Here is a 16,420-nt window from a genome sequence, read left to right as displayed (position 1 = left end):
GTTACCTGCCTTCTCCTCTTTTGGAGGCCAACCCCTCACCTGCTGGGTGGGATCCCTCAGAGGCTCCAACCTACTTTCTCCAGCCCCACCACAGCAGATGCCCAGCACCCCCAGTATATCCCACCCTCCTGCCCCACAACCATGGTGGGGCCCTAGTCACACCCCTGCTTATACCCTGGATCCACACTGTCCTCAGGACAAAGCCCCAGCTCCTCTGAGCAGCCTTTTCTGCACCTCCTTTCTCCCCGTCTCATGTCTTAAACATGTCATGTTCTCTTAAAGCTCTGCCCATGCTGCTTCTCCTCTCCCTTGAATGTCAGACTCTCTCTTGTCAACAAATCCCTGCTTGTTTTTCAAGGTCTAGCTCAGGCTCCCCTTCCCCACCAGAAAGTCTTCCCTGGCCACCCCTCCTCTGTGCCCCTCCAGTCCCCATGCTTTTCTTATCAAATCATTTGTACAGTAACCTCTAACCATTGTTCCCACCAGAGATCAGGCTCCCAGGTTCCTGGAGGACACCAATGGCACTTTGATTCATTAATTGAATGCTTACTATGTACCAGATACCTTCTGACACCCAGCAATATAGCAGTGAACACAACAGAAAATTCCTGCCCTCATTGAGGTCATATTCTACTGATAATAATAGCCAACACAGGATAATACTTTCTACGTTCAAGACTATTCCGACTACTTTACATGAACTTACTTAATCTCCAACACAATTATTATCATCTCCACTTTATAGACGAGGAAACTGACACTCCAGATTACATAACTTGCTCAGGATCCACAAGCTAGTAAGTGGCAGGGCTGGGATTCAAACCCAGGCAATTCAGTACAAGACCATGCTCCCAAACCTGGGCCAGAACCTCTCGATACTATTTTCTCTACTCTGCCTTACTCATTTGGTATACGGTGTCCAGGCCAGTGCTTGGCACACATACAGTGCTCAGGAAAAGTCTGCTAAATGAAGGGACCCTTGAATGACAAATGCTAGTTCCACTGAGGCACCCACTCCCTATCTTGTCCCCACCTAATCCCAATTCACAAAACCCCCCACGTCTTCCCTGACTCTTCCAACCCCTGAATTGTGTCCTCCTGGACATTCCTCTCCATGCTGCCCCCACACTATTTACCTGACACTTAATGACATACCACTTGACCATCCTATCACATAAAGCTGTGCAGATATCTTGCTTCACCAGCTCCCTGGGCTTCCTGACATCCCCCAGAGTAGAACAAATATGGTGCCAGTACAAGGCAAAAATGGATACACAAACGTTAAACTGAATCCAGACTCCCCTCTCCATTTTCTCATTATCACCAGAGCTATTTCTCCCCTTGCCCAGGAGAAGCAAGTCAGAGCTTGGGTCTGACACAATCTTTGCTGCAACTATATCCAAATTGCCTAAACCATCAGCTGTAACAGCCAAGGTCATAACTAGGATACAGCTGTGGTTAAAAACAGCAAGTAGAGGTGGACATTTTTTAACCCTCACCAAAATGCATGTATCAGGGGGGCACCTGGGTGGCTCAGCTGGTTAAGCATCCGACTTCGCCTCAGGTCATGATTTCATGGTGAGTTCGAGGTCCACAATGGGCTCTCTACTGTCAGCGCAAAACCCACTTCAGATCCTCTGTCTCCCTCTCTCTGCCCCTCCCCCACTACCTCTTTCTCTCTCTTAAAAATAAAATAAACATTAAAAAAATGCATCGGGGGGACCTAGGTGGCTTAGTCGGTTAAGCAACCAACTTCAGCTCAGGTCATGATCTCATGGCTCATGAATTCGAGCCCCAAATAGGGCTCTGTGCTGACAGCTCAGAACCTGGAGCCTGATTCAGATTCTGGGTCTCCCTCTCTCTCTGCCCCTGCTCCGTTCATGCTCACTCGCTCTCTTTCTCTCTCTCTCAAAAATAAATAAACATTAAAAAAAAATTTTTTTTACTGCATCAGGATGTTCAAAGCCCTCTATAGAAAATGCCTGTAACCGAGAATCTAAGTTGGTCAGTACACAACTACCTTCTGTAGAAGTCTCTGTGGGATGTAAATCAAGGAATTACCCAAATATGCTTGGACCAGTCAGCCATTGCAGAGAAAAGCCATTGCAGAGGAAAGTGTTCATGGAAATACTTGCTAAAATTTACTGAACTATATTATGCTCTGGGAATTGGGTATTTAACATGTCCATACTTCCTCAACCTACAATGGAATTATGTCCTGATAAACTCATAAATTGAAAATATTGAAGTCAAAAATGCATTTAATACATCTAACATATCTAAAGCCATAGCTTAGCCTAGCCTAACTTGAATGTACTCACAACACTTATGTTAGCCTACAGTTGGGCAAAATCATCTGACACCTATTTTTATAATAAAGCCTATTTTATAACAAAGTGCTGAATATCTCATGTAATGTATTGAATACTATGTCAAAAGTAAAACACACACACACACACACACACACACACACACAAATGGATCTATGAGTACAGAATGGTTGTAAGTCTATCAGTTGTTTATCCTCATGATCTCGTGGCTGACTAGGAGCTGCCCAGCATCACCAGAGAGTGTTGCAATGCCTATTGCTAGCCCGGGGAAAAGATCAAAACTCAAAATTCAAAGTATGGTGTCTATGGAATGCGTATCACTTTCCCACCATGGTAATGTCAAAAAATCACAAGTTGAATCAGTATAAGTCAGGGGCTATCTGTGTTATTCTCATTTAACCACTACAAAAGACCTACAGGGCAGATACCAGCATTTGTTCCATTTTGTGTAGAGGTTAACTCGCCTGAGTTCCACATCCACAAAGTTGGATTGCCAAGCCTATGTGCTCAACTTCAACCCTGTATTTCCCTTACCTACCTCAGCACAGCCCATCATGGAGCATGATAGAAAAAGGCCAAGCGGGGCTCAGAGGGATCATCAGGACTCCCAATTAAGGACAGCAGGGAATGATGCCTGCCCTGCCGCCTAACACCTGTGTTGTGTATTCCCTGACCTGCCTGAACCTCATATTCCTCATGAGTAAAATGAGGATCAGATAAGATAATACCTACCTCATAGGGTTGATAGAATTAAATGAGCCCATGTCTGTTCAGCCCTTAAAACAATGCATGTGGTAAAAACTAAACATTTGTAAAATAAGCAAATAAGGGATCAACAAAAGCAACTGGCTTCTCAGTGTGACAGTCCCTCTGTCCTAGCACTCAGCTTACTGAACCCCCAAACCAAGCCAAATCCAACATAGACCTTAAAGAAAAACCAAATGCTCAAGCCTTTCCATGGGCTCAAGAAGGCAATCAGCACCAATCAGTCCTCCTAGCCCCAAGGAGCAGCCTTGAAAGGCCCAGCGAGATCATTGCACAACACAGTTATTACATCTTAAATCACTAGGCTCCTAAGACACATGGAGCTTTTGAAATAAAAAGTGTGCTTTGGATTCTAATTTAAATATCTATCTATTCACAGAATAGGAAGCCAATTACTTTCCTCTCCCCCAAAGAATTAATATCCCCTCTGAGTTTTATAAACCATCTGGTGCCAAACACACAAACACGTCTACACGTTTTCAGGTGAGGAGGGCTAAGAGAAGCCGACTGAGTGCACTCCAGCTCCCACCCACACACCAGGGCTTAAAAAAATGTAATTATTCAAAGCTTCGGTAAATGGATGTAATTTCAGGTACCACCAATTCCATTTAGAAATGCGTTAATGGGTGCAGTGATTATATTTAGCTTCACAGCATTCATCTATTTTTTTTAAATCCTCAGGTCAAATTGTGTTGAGAAAAAAAAATGTCTCTGAACAATTTCATGGGCAGGGAAGGAAACCTTTTCCCCTCCCAGGGACCGTGATCACGGATTTTGTGGTCCGTTTCCAACCCCAATTTACTCCCAGCTCCAATCAACCCTCTCTCCTTTGTATGTCTGCCAGTGTCAAGAAGGTCATGCCAAATGTCAGATCAACCAACCCACACCAATTTGGTCGAGTATTGGCTCTGTGCCTGACGCTGTTCCCAAAGAGCCGGCAAGCTATTCATGACACTGAGTCACAATCTTGCCCCTACTCCATCTCCCCCAAGACCAGCTCAGGGAAGACTGCAACACCAGACACCCCTACAACTTCCTCATCATCACTACTGTCTGCTGGGACACATTTGTTCTCCCACCCAAAGCAGCATTCCCATTTCTCAACTTAATTGCAGCCTGCTTGCCTGCTCTGGCTTTCAATGCCAATCACTCAGAACAACTCACCCCTTACTCCAGGCCTTCCTCTGCCCTCAGAAGGATCTCTAAGTGGTCATGGGGTTCTGAGATGTGGATATGCCAACCCACCCTCACCCCAAGCAGATGTAGTTACCACTCAGTGGTCACCCGCAAGACCAGCCCTACCTCCTACCTCTAGGACCACCAGCATCATCTGGGCAGAGGGGAAGAGCAGCACATTCCCAACCTCCATGGAGGAAACCAGAGGCCCACCAGGGGCCAGGGACCTACTCTGGGCAAGAGCGTGGGCACTAACAGACAGCAGTACCTACCGACACCTTCTCAAGGTCCTTCCCCCAGCTTCATCCAATCAGTTCCAACAGAGGGCCTCCAGTAAATGAAAGGGCTCACAACCTGAGCACCTACCATGTGCTGCAAGAGCTGCAGACAGGCCATCACATTAGATTCTCAATAAATTCTCAATCATGCTAAGGAAAGCAGCATTATCATTATTGTACAATATCATCATTGTGGGGAAGCTGAAGCTCTGAGGCGTTTTCATTTTCAGTGTCCATAGAATCCCCATGGAAATTGTAATGATGCTGATTTCCAGTCCCCCCACCCCAAAGTTCTGACTCAGCATTCTAGAACAGTTTCTACTTCATGTCTACCCTCACTACTCCTTCATCAAATGCTCTAGTAGAGAACCAGGGTTATTACCTAAAAAAAAAAATTAAAAAAAAAAAAAAAAAAAAGAGCTAGATGCCCTACCAGGCAATGCAAACAGAAATACTAACATCTGGGAACCCTCTCACCAGGGGGTGGGGGTGGGGGTGGGGGATGAAAGGGTAGTATATCAAAACTGCCATTTGGAAAATGTGCTGATCATAAGTACGAGAAACCAATCATTTTCTCTCTGGTTGGACACAGCCACACAGTGCTTCAAAGATGAAGAATCATTTCTTTGATATTTAGCACCATTTAGTGCCCAGCTTCCTTTTAAAGACAAGTCTCAACAAGGAAATACAATTCTCCCTCCTGCTAGTCTGATCTTAGGAAATTTCTCCAAAGAGAACAAGTTATAGTTCCTCTGCTGACTGTGTCACACTTCACCACGGGAAGGGGCTTCCTTTCTAGGAGTAAGAATAATAGTTAATTCTTACACAGCACATGTGGCTTGCCAGGCACTAAGTCAACAGTACAGCTGTATCCCATTCTATAGATGAAGAAACATCTGAAGACACAGAGAGGTTTAAGTGATCTGTCCAAGCTGGCAGCAGAGGCAAGATTTCAACCCTGGTATGCAGACCCCAGAATTCATGTTGGATAACCCCTGACATGGCAACAGGATTTGGGGGAACCCCTAGGACAATATCTCCAATTACTCCACTCTGCTGAAGCCAAGCTACTAGTGAAGAGTGTTATCTAGGACCAGTCCCTATGCCTCAACTTAGCACCAGGCTCTTCAAGATGCAGACAGGCACACACATACGTCACCTTCACCCCCACCCCCTAGCTCTTTCCAATTTCTTCCACTGGCCTCTCTTGCCTTGGACTGCCCACTGCTACCTGGCCTTCCTCATACTCAACCTCTGAATCTCCCCAGGGCCCTGTCCTCAAGGACCCCAGCCCCAGTCACCCATACTGAAATTGTCCAAGGTCCCTCCCCCGCTCCTGGACTGGGCACTCCTGGAGGACAGAGATGACATCTATTTTTCTCCACAGCACCCAGTGTGGAGACTGGCAAACAGGAGATGGCTCATCAGAGTCTGGTGACTCAACTGATGAATCCTGGACCAAAAGCCATCGAGTCTGATTAAACGGCTCCTCTAGTAAGGTGCTCACCACCCCTCAAGGTGGCCCACTGGTTCCATCTGTGGACATGCACAGACAACTCAGTTTGCAACTGAAGAGGATATGATTATTGCAAAGGTTACTGCACTGATGTACAACATTGCTCTGGCTCCACTGCTGCTAGGAAGGAGACTGTCTCACCTCCCCCTTCACCCACAGGGAGAGAATGCCGGAGGCTGTGCAGCCAGGTACCTGGGTAGAGGCCTTGAAAGGGCCCTCTGTCCCCTCTATCCCCGAGCACACTGCACCCCACCTGCACTGCAGACTGTTCCAGGGAAGCACAAGAGGCAGCCAGCAGCCCTGGAAGAGACTGCATGCTAACTCCAAGCTGTCAGACCTCAAGAGGGTGAGGGCTCTGCCTTGGCAGAAAAAGCCCCTGAGAAACCCTGAGAACGCTGACTGTGACGCTGGAAACACTCTTCTGGCAGAACCTGAAAGAGACAGCCTGGCTCTAAGAAGGCTTAAGAGGCTCATCAGCCCCTAAGCTGTGGTCAGCTGACATCTGGGGAGGGTGGGGGGTAAGAGTCTGCTCTCCCAGAGCACTAAGGGACCTGCCCACTGGCCCTGCCTTGGGACCATCCAACCCACTGATCACTCATCTACCCTGCAGGGGACTTTCTGAAGGAGGCCCAAGAGGAATTCTGCCTTTGGGTTATCGGGGAAGGTACAGATGACCAATTTGGGGGGGATAACTCTACAGGAGGATTCAGTACAGAGCGAGTGGCTATGGGGGTCAGAAGACACCATGGTAGAAACAGCACACAAACTTGGAGCCAAGATGACTCTGGTTCAAGTCCCAGCTCCCCTACTGATGCTCTGGCATCAGGAAGATCTTTGAACTCCTGTCCCTCCCCCAGTCTCCACTACTTGATCTGTAAAATGAGGACAATAAAAATAACTGCTTCTAAAAGGAATGTATATATTTTTCAACTATAGAGCACCATGAAGATTATTACTGTTGACATCTGTGGGCCAGGCAGCATCAGACAATAAGTCTGTCTTTCAGCAGTCAGAGCCGATAGCCAGGTGGTCACCCAGATTAAGGAGCAGACATCTGTGCAGCCTTCTAAATGCCCAGGAAACAGCCAACCCAGGAGCATTTTCACACCTCATTACCCTGGGCTCTTGGTTCCCAGGTCCCTGCAGCCTGGACAAGGTACCTGTGGCCTTGGGACTGCATAGCCCTGATGGTCAAGGTTACGTAGTGTTGTTGTTTTTAACTAACTTTGAATTTGGAAATCATTTTAAACTTAGAGTTGCAAGAATAGCACAAGGAACCTCCACATACCCCTCACCCAGTCTCACCCATTGTTAACATGTTGTGCCATTTGTTCTATCATCCACTCCCCTCAACACACACACACACACACACACACACACAAACACACACACACAGTTTTTTCTCAGCCACTTAAGAGCAAATACTTCAGTATTTCCCAAAAATGAAGACAACCTTTTAATAACCATAATGGTTATGCAGTTTTTATTAGTCCAAGTTCTGAGTTGAGTCCTATAGTTTGCATGATCCTGACCCAGGCAACCCCAGTTTGAGGACACCAGATTTCTCCATCAGCAGCTGAATGTAATTAGTACTTAGAATGCACATTTCTACCCTACCTCATAGCTGTGTACATGTACAAAGAGGGGCTCACATTTATTGGGCATTTACTAGGTGCCAGGCACTTGCAAAACCATTTACATCAATTAATTCATGCAATCCCCACATTTATCCCTATTTCATTGGTGAGGAGAAAAGGCTTGAAAGGAGTAGGTAACTTACCAAGGACAGGGAGCTGTAACTGGTGGGACTGGAATTAGAATCTGGGAATCTGGAGCCCATGCACCTGCCCATGCACGTACCCACTGCCTCTTTAAACACACTCCCACCACATATACAACCCCTATACATTTTTCTTCATGATTAAGTTGTGCTATGCTTTGGCTTCCAGAAAAACCTGGCCAGCATCCAGGTGACCGGGAGTAGGCTAGATGGGAGACAGAGGGGTGGTCTGGCACAACTCAGTTCAGGCAAAAGACGACCTGAGATCACAACAGCTGCTGATGTTGTCTTCCTTGGGGCCTGTACATTCCTCTTCGGAGACGCATCACTCAGAGAGACTGGAAGACCAATGAGCAGTCTCCCTACACTTCCCTGTCCCTTAAGACTGAACAGGGGAATTGGTGTACCCAAGAGTATATGTTTCTGTTTAGGAAACCACAAAGCCATATGACAAACATGATGCATCTTGATCTTAACAGAAAATACAGGAAGGAATTTTATAGTAAGTTAAATTGAGGGTAAAGTCTACATGGAGTTTTGGATAGTACCCACATTTTGAGGACGTTTACTACCATCCAATCTCCCAGGCAAGTTGGACTTCATCCTCTTCTGTCATTTGTCTGTGGTTGAAAAATCTGAGAAGCCCTTGTCTGAGACAACGAATTGTCCACCTCTTCTCTGAACCCTGAAAAGGCTGACCTAACACAGCATGCAGCTTTAGGAAGTCATTTTACCCCTCTGAGCCCACTTTTCTGCATGAAAAAAATGCAATAATTGTGAGCCTCCAACCAGATAACATTCATGAAGCACTCTGTAAACAATGAAACATTAACCCAAAACACTTCTCGTTTCAGAAAATTGAAACAAATGTTTCGACAGCCACTTAAAAACAAAAGGCAAATAAAACCATATTCCTCCACGTTTCTCCCTCTGCCAATACTTTATGCAAGACACCATGCCAGTTTACTGAGCAGAGAGATTCAAACCCATGCTCTCTTCTGAAGAGACAGGAAAACGGGAGCCAACACCTCATTAAATCACAAAATAATCCACATTGTGATGTGCTTTCTCAAAGAGGCTCCTTTTTCTGAAGCCCTATTTTAAGAAGCCCACAGTTTACTCCCATAAATATCGAGAGAATGGACAAAGTTATATCAATGCACCTGAAACCTACACCCACCCTCTTCACACACACAGCACTGTAAATCCGGAGTAGCACCTCTCCCACCATCCATCCCTGTCCTTTCTCTGAAACACATCCCTCCCAAGGGTAAAGAGCCTTAATAAAGAAGCAACTTGCAACTGTTTTTCTTAAAGAGGTTTTCCCAGATCTTTTCTGGGATGGTTTTGAGAGCGTGATACAAATCACAGCTCTTAATCCTTCCTTCTGCTTTCTGCACAACATCACCGTTGTTCCTTATACACAGGACCTAACGTTTCAATCCCTGCGCCAGTTTTCACTCTTGATAAAATAACCAGGAAACGAAACGTAAAGTGTGGGGTTATGCCAAAACTTGCCAAGCTGGGAGAGCCTTTTCTTAACTTTCAACAAGAGGCTTCAGAATTTCCAGTTTAAGTAGATGTATGCTGCAGTTTCACAGAAATTCTTTACACGATTGTTGCTTTCTGGTTTGAAATAAAGTTTCTGGGACTACTGTTCCCAGCGATGAGAAAGATGACAAATGAGAAAGATGGCATATAAATGAACCAACAGGTTGGCACTGTATAAGACAAATTTTACTAACATGAAGTCCAACATTTGTCTGGGGAGAAAAATGTGGCAGACAAGATAGACTTCTTCCCAGAGGGGCCTTGAAAACTGTCCCTTGCATGATGGCATAATTAAATCTCAAGAGGGCAGCTGCCTGGCCCTTCCAGTATTCACAGACTTTTCCAAAGGGCCTTCTATACCTGGTGCCTTACAGCCCACTGAGGGTGGGCTGATATTCTGTCATCCCTGGTTCAGCCTTCATTCCCCAACTCCTCTCTAACTTTCAGAGAAGGGGCGGCTGGGTGGCTCAGTCGGTTAAGGTTAAGTGTCTCAACTTCAGCTCAGGTCATGATTTCACGGTTTGTGAATTTGAACCATCAGGCTCTGTGCTGACAGCTCAGAGCCTGGAGCCTACTTCGGATTCTGTGTCTCCCTCTCTTGCTGTCCTTCCCTGCTCATGCTCACTCTCTCTCTCTCTCTCTCTCTCTCTCTCTCTCTCTCAAAAATAAACATTAATTTTTTTTTAAATTTCAGAGAAAATGGGTTTGCCGAATACAAAAACACACTCTAGATATTTAGCATTATCTCTAGAAGAATAACTCTTCCGAAGGAGTTTAGCTTAAGGCCTTGGCTCAGGCCTGATCCCCACTCCCTGCCTCCCTGGGACATGTTCTTAATTCCCAGCCACCTAGAGCCCCAAGCCCCACCCAGCCGTCCTGCTCCTCATTCCTGTCCAGGAGAGCCTGACCACCAGCACTCTTGCCCTGTGGTGGGTCAGAGTGGGCATGGTGGTGGTGGCTCAGTGTACAAGGTCATTACCCTCATATTTGCATTCAAAACATAGTATTCCACAATATAGAGATAAACCTGAGAGTCATGATAATAATTTAAATTTTTATTATTTGTTTTTACTTAGTATGACATTGAATAGCCAATAAAAAACACCATGACAAGTTGAGGGGGAAACTACAGAAGAAAGGAAAAAGTTTTATACTTTAATACATTTAAAGGCACCTTTTTCTGGCTTTTTGAACAAGTGGCCCTGCACTTTCATTTTGCACGGAGTCCTGCAAATCATGCAGCCAGGACCTGCTGCAGTCCAAAGGGCTGGGGAGGGGAAAGTCGGTCTTGCTTCAAGCCTCAGAAATGTTTTTCCCATTAGCCTCACCGGTCTCACTTGGGCATGGGCACCCACAAGGAGAATGGCACCTACATAGGCTGGCCCTGCAAAGCTCCAAAACTAAAACTGAGGAACCTAAAGCTAGAAGAGGACACCAGGGCCTGGCAACCAGGGAGGGAGACAACCAGCAAGGGAATACCAACAGATATCCCACTCTCCAGATGCAGAGCATGAGGTTAGAAGTGAAGAAGCCAGAGGAGGCCAGATCCTACAAGCACTGTTCTTGACAACAAGCATCTACATCCGAGAAGCCTGGGATCCAGGCACCAGATGTAACAGGCATAGTTCTGGGCTGCTTCGCATCTTTTACCTTGCCCAGTCCCCCCCCCAAACCCCTGATCTCTTCCCCAACAAGGAGTTTTGCAAGACCTGGAATATTTACTAAACTCACTGAGTCCCTCAAAACATTACTGCTTCAATAAATACCAAGTGCCTACTCAGAGCCCAGAGCTGGGCTCGGTACCAAAGTCTCAGAGATGCAGAACAGGATACCAGCCTTCAAGGAGCAATCTTGGCACAGGCAGGGTCGCCAAGACCCCTCCTCTCTGCCATTCATTCTCTTTATCAACTCAGGACCTATTCAAAGACTGCTGTAAGGAGAAGCCAACCCACGGGGTGCCACAAAACCCCCAAAGACCAGCCCAGTGTAACATTCTTGCATTCAAGGCCTGTTCTAGAACTTTACTCTCTGGGGTCTCACGTTTGAAAAGGCTGTGCCTGCCAAACTGCTTTTACTAATTAATAATTAATGTCTTCCATTGCTTACTAATCAGACACTTGCACCACTACCAATCAGCTCAGGAAACCAAGAGCTGCTGCCTTTCTCAGGTACCTCAATCCTCAGCAAAAGCAAAGAAGAACTCTGGCCCTGTGAGCCTTGAACAGCCTGACTTAGAGCAATGGCACCTGGCACAGGCTCCTTCAAGTATCAGTGGTGGCTCTCACCTGTGACCTGGGGTCAGAGCTACCACCACTGCTGTGGTTATTAGAGACTGAAGACCTACTTTTGGTCCCAGGTCTAAGCACTCCAGCCAAATCACTGAACCCTCATGGACCTGAGTTTCATCATCTGAAGAACAGGATAATCTCTGCTCTTCTGCTGCTACAGGCATCAAGTAAGAAAAGGTACCAGAAAAAAACCACCTGCCCTTTGCTTTTGGAATGCCAAGATTACTATGAGTTTCCACATCAGTAAACTGGGACTAGTAACAGCTCCTACCTTAACAAATTGTTGTGAAATTTAATCACATAATAGTTATAAAACAGTTCTTGGAATTTTTCAGACTTGAAAAGAAGAGGCTATTACATAATTGCTACTACTATTGTTGCTGTTGCTGTTAATGACACTATTATCTCCATTAATATTATATCTTGCTACCTGGATGAGAGACCCATGGGAAAGTAGAAAAGTTTTAGAGAACAAGAAGCCTTCTTAAAAAGGATAGTAGCATCACCAAGCCTAGGACTGGGGGAACCAGGAGTAGATTCCTCTTATGTTTTGCCTCTAATCCAAAAGTGAACCCAAAGTGCAGAAATCAAAACCAAAATGTTCTGCCTTAGCTCAAGTTTTTATGGCTTAAGAAATGTTCTGTGGGGGCACCTGGGTGGCTCAGTCAGTGAAGCATCTGACTTTGGCTCAGGTCATGATCTCACGGTTCATGGGCTCGAGCCCCGTGTCGGACTCTATGCTGACAGCTCGGAGCCTGGAGCCTGTTTTGGATTGTGTCTCCCTCTCTCCTACTCTCTCTCTCTCAAAAATGAATAATAAACATTAAATTTTTTTTAAAAAAATAAGAAATATACTGTGGGGGTGCCTGACTGGCTCAGTTGGTAAAGCATGAGGCTCTGAATCTCAGGGTCCTGAGTTTGAGCCCCACATTGGGTAGAGATTACTTTAAAATAAAATACTCTGGATTTTCTCATGTACAGCAGGGCTAAAGAACCTGGATTAAAGAAACGATTTTTAAAAAGAAGAAGCAATGTACTCTGGAGGGTATCAAACATCTGCTAAATATCAGGAGCAACTGGTGGATCCTGAAAACCTCACACAACTTTCCAGACCAAGGATCCATTGTGTGTGTGGGGGGGGGGGGGGGGGGGGGGGGAAACCCAGCTGTTCCAATGCTCCCTCTCACTGAGCCATATTAGAGAAGGATACAAAAAAAAAAGAGCATTCAGAAGTGATCATGGCAAATCTAAGAAAGCTGACTGACTAAAGCAAAGCATTTTTTATGTGAGGAAAAGGAAAACAATCACTCCCAATCCCTTAAATCTCTCTCAAGAAGTTGTCTCAAAAGGAGATAGGAAATACAGTCAGCTGCCACAGTGTCCCAGCCTCCCATATGGCTGGCCTTTGAAGGTAGGGGACCAGACAGACACTGCTTTCCCCTAGGCCTGGGAGGACCCTTGGGGTGGGGAGCCAGGACTTGCTATAGGATAATCACTGGGAACTTCACAGAGTTACCACAGAAGAGTCAGCAGAAGAGATGAAGGTCGGGAGGCTGTGGTAACGGCTGATAGAGTCCTACCCAGCCCTCAAGTCCCCCAACTCAAGACTTAGCCTAGTACTCTATGGAAAAGACAGATACCATCAGACAGGAACACCTACCTCTCCCCTCACTGAACCTATCAACCTCCCAGCATGGGCTCTGGCATGGACAGTCCTTCCTCCCGTAAAATGGGTGAAAGGCCCTATTCCCAGCTGGGACCAGTGAGACTTAAGCTCCGGATCCCTTCCCATTCATCCCCTCAGAGACACTGCTCCAGCAACTGTCCCATCTCTTTCCTACATCATCCACTTCTCCCTCTCTCCTGGATCATTCCCAGAAAAACACAACATGCTCTATCATCTCTCACTAAAAAAACAGACCCCCCCCCACCTCAAACCTACAACCCCTCTAATCCTCAGCTAATGTCTCAACCCCACTTCATAACCAAACTGCCTGAAAGATTCACCTATACTTATGGACTCCACTTCCATACCCCTGTTTTCTCTTCCACCTACTCCAGTCAAGTATTGTCCTTCAAGCTTCTGTGACCCACTCATTCTACTGGGTTTTCTCCTAGCTTCTGTTTCCTTTACTGGATCCACCTCTTTTCCCAACCTCTAAATGTTGCTATGTCCCAAGGCTTAGGTCATCTTTTCTGTCTACACTCTCATTCAAGGTGAGTTCAGTTAATCTTGTGGCCTTGAATACCAGCTATCATACTTAAATATAGCTCTTCAATCCTCTCTCTCCTGAGCATCTGACTAGTTGACATATTCATATCTCAAATGTCAAAACAAGATCTCATGCTCTCCTCCACTCCAAACACTCCTCCCCACAGCCCTCCCATCTCAATGATATGAGTACCATCCACTCAGGTACTTAAGCCTCTGGGAGTCATCTTTGACTTTTCTCTTTCTCTCACAGACTACATCCAAATCATCAAGTCTGAATCTGACTACTTCTTTCTCTCCAGTACTACACCCTCATTCAAATCATCATTAACTCCTGCCTGGACTACAGCAACAGCCTGCTACTACTATCCTGCCCCTACCAGTTACCCACCTACATACAGTCCACTCTACAGCAGGTAGAATGGTCTTTCTAAAAATGCAAATCAAATCACATTGCTCCCCTGCTTCAAACCCTCCAATAATTTCTCGCGGGGCTTAAAATAAAGTTTAAAGCCCCTTCCTCTGGCTCTACACCATTTAGCTCTTTCTTATCTATAACCTCTTCTGTTGCTACTTTCTCCTTTGTTCACCACATTCCAGCCACACTGGCCTCTCCACTCTTCGAACTTGAACTTGAAGCTTTACAGCCCTTACTTTAATAGAACTGACTGTTCTGTGGGGCGCCTGGGTGGCTCAGTTGGTTAAGCGTCCAACTTCAGCTCAGGTCATGATCTCACGGTTTGTGGGTTCAAGCCTCACATCAGGCTCTGTGCTGACAGCTCACAGCCTGAAGCCTGCTTCATATTCTGTGTCTCCCTCTCTCTCTGCCCCTCCCCTGCTCGTGCTGTCTGTCTCTGTCTCTCAAAAACAAATAAACGTTAAAAACAATTAAAAAAAAAACAGAATTGGCTGTTCTCTTCTGGAAATGCTTTGCCACCTCATCAACACAAGGATGGCTCTTTCCTGTTATCCAAACTTTACCTTAAATGTCACCTATTCAGAAACAGCACTGATCTCTCAATCCAACCATACCACCCAGTCACTTGATATCACATGATGTTATTTTCATTTTCTGCACAGTAGTTACCACTGACATTATTCTTGTTTGGGGGAGGGGGGAGGAGTTGTTTAGTTTTTTTGTTTAGTTTTTTTTTTCCTTATTGTCTGCTCCCTCTTCCCACTAGACTTCAAGCTCCATGAGCAACCAGATCTTGTCTGCCTCATTCATTTCTGCACTTCCAATGCCTAGTAGAACAATGAGGAACACACAAGGAGAAATCTAATAAAGATCAATAAAATGCAGTATGAGCCACACAGGCCCACTAACTGGGAGGTTCTAAGGTTCCAGCCAGCTCCTCAACTTCTCTCTCAAACACAGAGGTGAGGCAGGACAGCAGGACCCCAGCCAGTCCCAGTGTTCACTTGTATAAATCTCATCCACCAGAATTTCAAACATCCTGCAAGAGCCCAAACCAGGATAGGAGGATCCAGGATTTTCTGTGACCATCTTAGCTTCGACTATGCTGCTCCGCTACCGACTAGCAGTGTTCCCGAGTTGAAGAAAAGAATTCTGACTCACAGGCCCCCAAAAGTAAGAGTCAGACCACCGTCCAGACCTTGGCTAGTTAATTCATTCAGTAAACAAAGATTTACCGAGTGCCTACTCTGTGCCAGGCACTGGGCAAAGGATCAAAAGCTGCTCCTGACCTCATGGAGCTGACTGGCGAGCACACAGAGGGTTACAGAGAAACGGGGCAACACAGGTACACGCCCAGAGTGGGAAAGTAAGGGCCACACTGGTGCTCGCGGCTGCACCGCGCCCTGGTTTACGGCTCCCCGGATTTCATCTCTACAGACCCAGGTCTAGGGTAACCTGGCTAGTGGCACAACGCTCGCGGGCTTTTTCGGAACAGCTACCGCTTGACTAGCGGAGACAAGAGTGACTGTCCCTGTGGAGCACCGGCTTTCAGAGACGCACAGTGCTCGAGGAATATTATTGGCCGATGGGTTCCCTCCCCACGCTCACCCCTCCCCTGCAGGCCCGCGCTCAGGATGGGGAGGGGGCCGAGGTTCCGACTCTCCGCCACCGTCCCAGAGAACGACGAGGTCGAAACCAAAGCGTCCTCTCTACTCCCCGCTCCCCTCCCTCTCTACTCCCCACTCCCCAGACCCCAGTACTCGGGCCCCAGGCGCAACCCCCCACCCCGGTGGGGCACCTCCCGGCTCCGTGCGGCCCGAGACCCCAGCGGGGAGGCGTGTCCGGGCCCTCACACCCGGGCCCGAATCCCTCCCAACTACAGGACCAGCGGGTAGTTTGCGGCCCCCGCCTCCCCTGCCGGCCGGATTCCGGCCCCCCGCGGAGATACGGACCCCACCGACCCCCTCCCCGTGCCCGCCACACAACTCCAGCACACAAAACCCCACAAGAGAGCGGCCGCGGCGCTGTGCGCGCCAACTCGCCCGGGACCCGCGCGGGAGGCGGGAGGCGGGAGGCGGGAGGCGGGAGGCGGGAGGCGGGAGGCGG

This window comes from Panthera uncia, chromosome D1, assembly GCF_023721935.1.
Source record: "Panthera uncia isolate 11264 chromosome D1, Puncia_PCG_1.0, whole genome shotgun sequence".
Classification (NCBI taxonomy): Eukaryota; Metazoa; Chordata; class Mammalia; order Carnivora; family Felidae; genus Panthera; species Panthera uncia.
This window is presented reverse-complemented; position numbering follows the sequence as displayed.